Raw genomic sequence first — 4,707 nt, forward strand, 5'->3', positions numbered from 1 at the left:
GTCTTACCTGTAACAGTGAAGGTCAAGGGGTTAGAAAGGCAGTTCGCTTGTCTGTAAAATAGGTTCAAAAATGTCTATTCTGCATAAATACAGAGATAGTACTATAAATCAATTAGAAAAGAAATTTACAAAAGTAAAATTTCCTCTTTCAACATTAAACACAGGTTTTTTACCTTGTAGATGCTCCATATACTTCTTCAATCCTCTAACAGATAAAAAAAAGTCACCTTAGGATACTCATAACTTAAGAGAGATATTTGATGGAATTCCCTGGTGGTCCAGAGGTTATGACTCTGCACTCCCACTGCCTCGGGCATGACTCAGTCCCTGGTCAGGGGCCAAGGATCCCACAAGCCATGCGGCTCAGCCAAAAAAAAAAACGCATTTGGTAGAGATGTCTCGGAGGCAGGGCAACACCAGCACTTCGAAAGAGTTGGTGAGTGGGAACTCCACAGAGAAACAAAGAGAAGTGGGATTAGAGCAGAAAGCCTGCATTCAAGGGCCTCGGTGTGTAGTGAGGGGTCAACCTGATCTTTGCCCTTGGCTACTGGGAAGTGGTCCCTAAGCCCCTAGAATATTCTGGCAGATACGAGTGTCCCTGTCTGCCTGGGCCTTTTGGCCACTGTTCAGTCTGACAAGGAGACATGTGATGGGGCCTCTGGAGGAGCTGGACTCTAGGACATTAATCTGACCTCAGGGAGGGGCTGGAGACCACAAGTCAGGATAATTTTTTTTTTAATGGGTGAGTGTCCCTTGTAGGCAGTGTTCCGTGTGCCCTGCCACACACCAAGTTCCAGAACAGTAACGCATCCTGGGGACAATCGAAGCTTCAGGTGTGAAATCCACCGAGACTCTGTCCTGTGACTGATGGAAACCCACAGGCTTCCTGTAATACACTAGGATCAGGATGGCTCTCAGTGAGTCCTGTCTGCTCTATAGGGAATTCTCAAATCTGAGGGTGGTTTTGGGGATCCCCTAAATTTGCCATTGGTTCAAATGAAAGCATAGTCCTGAGCACTATGCCCTCATCCTTTGCAGATTGGCTGTCTCTGTGACTTAGAATTTGTAAAAATAGAAAAAACACCCCAAAGTCAGAACTAAAGGCACCTTAACAGTCCTTTAGTCTGCCATCTGCTGTCTTCTAAGGCTTGTGTCCTTGGCCTTCCCAGCAGCAGGTCCCTGAGTCCATCCACTGCCCCAGCTGCCTGGAGATCAGGAGATGTGTTGCTGGTTCCTCTTGGACTCTCCAGCCCACCTCACTGACTCCTGACCCAGCACTCAGCACCACTGACCTCTCAGGTGTCACATGTTAATTTGTGACAGCTTCACGAGCCTGCACCCCAAGGTCATGTGGAACTTTATGGAACCTCTAAAGGTTCAAGAGACTCGAGGAAACACCCATCTGAATGGCTGAGCCGGAAGAGACCAGCACCTGCACAGCTGGTGGAGGAAGTGTTTTCCTCTTGTTGGGGATGCGCGAGGCTCCTCAGAATCCCTCAAATGACACACAATCGCAGCCACTCACTGTGACCCTGGAGGGCTCACTGAGCCACGCAGCCTTCCACTGTCAGGGTGGCTCCACGTAAATTAGAAGAGGGTCCCAGATGCAGTGAGAATCCAGGTCCCAGGCATGGTATGCAGACATGGTCACCCAGGGCCCTCTAGCCCAGCATGAGGGGATCCCGTCAGGGAGGGAAGAAATATCCCCTCTCCCACTCAGGGGACCTCTGCTAGGGTCACAGCCCCTTTAGTCCTGTGTCCTCAGGGCCCACTCTCCTCACTCTAGTCCTGGTCCTGCTGCCCAAGCCTGCCTACTAGTCCTCCAACCTGGACCTTCTGCTCCACCCTGACCTGGGGTCTGACCCTGGTCCAGGCCTCCCTGGGCCTTTGGATGAGATGATTGCACTTGGTTCCCCACCTCTGACCCTGTAGTTCACTCTGAGACCATCACCATAGTCCTTCAGATTGAATTACTATTCCCATTGGACACATGCAAATCTGAAACTCTGACACATAAGCCCAGAACCCAGGAGCTGGGCAGAGCTAGATCCAGGATCCCGTCAGCTCCACCTAGTTCCTCTCCAGCCTCTCTGCTTTATGGGCCAGCAGGATCCTGCAGGGTTGGTACAGTTCCTAAGATGGGGACTAGAAAGGCTTTATCTAGGTAGAAGCCCGAGTAATACAAATGAAGGCATTCAGGATTTTCTGACTTGCCCCAAAGGAAATTCTGCTTGATTCTCATCACCAGAAAGAAAATTCTTCCCAACAAGCTTTTTAAATGTTAATATTGATTGAGAACCTACTCTGTATCAGTCATTACGGGAAGATTGTTGCATGCATGATCTCAGTATCCTCACAATAAAACTGAACAGATGATGAAGCTAAGGCAGAGAATAGCTCAGTGATTTGTACAAGGTCACATAACCTGCCCCTTCCTTGCAGGTTTCATCTTTTCTCAACCTGAGGTTGTTCACTGCCAGCAAATGACATGGAGGAAACATTCCTCATGAGATATTGAGAAGGAACATCCTCAACCCCCACCATAGGGTCCTGCTTGGAGGAGGTGTGCCTGCTAGCAAAAATCTAGTCTGGTGCCGCGGGATGTGGGTGACCTTCCTGACACACCAATACACCTGTACAGGTTACCTGGACAAACCAGCATTAGCCTCAATTTTCTTCAGGAATTCAGTCAGCAGGAGAAGCAGTTCCTCTCTGCTCAGTATGTCCCAGAGACACTCAGCAACATCCTCAAAAAAGATCTCAATATCTAGATGAAAGGAAGGGGAGTGCGGTTATAAGAATTTGTGAAGAGAAAAAGGGAAAGTGTTAGTCGCTCAGTCCTATTTGACTCTTTGTGACCCCGTGGGCTGTAGCCCGCCAGGCTCCTCTATCCATGGGGTTCTTCAAGCAAGAATACCGGAAGTGAGTAGCCATTCAGTCCTCCAGGGGATCTTCCTAACCTAGGGATAAAATCCAGATCTCCCACATTGCTGGCAGATTCTTTACTGTCTGAGTCACTGGGAAAGCGCAGAAGATTTTGTGGTAGATTATAAATGGTATTGGGTAGATTTTTTTTTTAACCCTGTGTAACCTGGGGGAGGGCTCACAGATTTTGACAATCCACTCTAGAACAGGTATCTAGATCACCATGGCGACAGAAGTTGAAGAGAACTATTTGAGTTTTTTAATTTGGTGGACCCAAAGTGCGGATACTCCAGTTGGATGTTGCTGTACCAATTCTGAAAGACCACCAGGTTCCAACAAAGTCCAAGCATGTGGTGTAAACCCAGTGGACATATATATCTGCTCTGGCACTCACAGTATAAAACCACTTCTACCTTATACTCCTAGCTGAGATGTGGCTGGGGTAGTAGAAGCTGCTGGAGAGAATGTATCTTTCAAGAAAGGTGATATTCACTACCAGGACGGTCTCTGGGGGCTACACCGAGTTTGCTCTGGAAGCCCATCACATTGTTTACACACTTCCTCAAAAAACTGGACTTTAAACAAGAAGCTGCTATCAGCATCTCATGTTTTAATGCTTATCAAGTCTGCTCCCCAGTGTCCGTGTGAAAGCTGGAGAAAGTGTTCTGGGGCAGGTGGAGGAGCTGGAAGAGCAGCATGCCAAATGGTCAGAGCTTATGGCTTAAAGATTTTGGACACAGTTACTACTTTCCTGGTGGCTCAGATGGTAAAACGTCTGCCTACAATGCAGGAGACCCGGGTTTGATCCCTGGATCGGGAAGATCCCCTGGAGAAGGAAATAGCAACCCACTCCAGTACTCTTACCTGGAAAATCCCATGGATGGAGGAGCCTGGTAGGCTATAGTCCATGGGGTCGAAAAGAGTTGGACACGACTGAGCCACCTCACTTCACTTCACTTCACTTCACTTCACTTCACTACTGAGGAAGGACAAAAGATTGTTTTGCAAAATGGAGCACATGAAGTGTTTAATCACAAAGAAGCTAATAATATTGATAAAACTAAGAAATCTGTTGGTGAAAAAAAAGTTGATGTGATTATTGAAATGTTTGCTAATGTCAGCCTTAGCAAAGATTTAAATTTTTTGTCACATGGAGGACGAGTAATAGTTGTTGGCCACAGAGGTCCTATTGAAATAAACCCACAGGATCCATGACAAGGGAATATAGCATAAAAGGAGTAGCTCTCCCTTCATCCTCCAAGGAGGAATTCCAGCAGTTTGCAGCAGCTCTGCAAGCCGGAATGAATTGGTTAGTTGAGACGAGTAATAGGTCCCCGGTATTCACTACAGAAGGTGGCCCAGGCTCATGAAGATATCATTCACAGCAGTGGGACCACAGGAAAAATGATTCTTCTCTTAAATCATTAATCCTTCCATTGATTTCCTGTGTAATTAAAAGGTTTCCTACAGTAGTTTTATGTACACTGCATTTGCTCTGCTTAGCAATCATTTGATTCAGTGAGTTTCTTCTATTTAAAAAAATATTTATCTTAGGATTCATAGGCATTGGAGTGCAGTTTATTTTATAGCTGGGAATATTCTTTATGCCTTCTGCCTCTCATCAAGGAATAGTGGGAAATACGATGTTAGTGGTCACTTGGCATTGGAGGACATTATAGAAATCCCTAACCGATGCTTATCATTAATTCCATACCTTTGACTAAAACATGCTAATTCAAAATAGGACTGCTTGATTCCCAAGCCTAGTTCTCTTTACAAAGG

General features: G+C 46.4%; 1 pseudogene; it reads left to right on the forward strand.

Moving 5' to 3' along the window:
- Window positions 1-3,188: 3,188 nt before the first annotated feature.
- On the forward strand, window positions 3,189-4,353 carry LOC123333120 (annotated as a pseudogene).
- Window positions 4,354-4,707: the final 354 nt, after the last annotated feature.

Source organism: Bubalus bubalis, chromosome 4 (genome assembly GCF_019923935.1).
Source record: "Bubalus bubalis isolate 160015118507 breed Murrah chromosome 4, NDDB_SH_1, whole genome shotgun sequence".
NCBI classification, from domain to species: domain Eukaryota; kingdom Metazoa; phylum Chordata; class Mammalia; order Artiodactyla; family Bovidae; genus Bubalus; species Bubalus bubalis.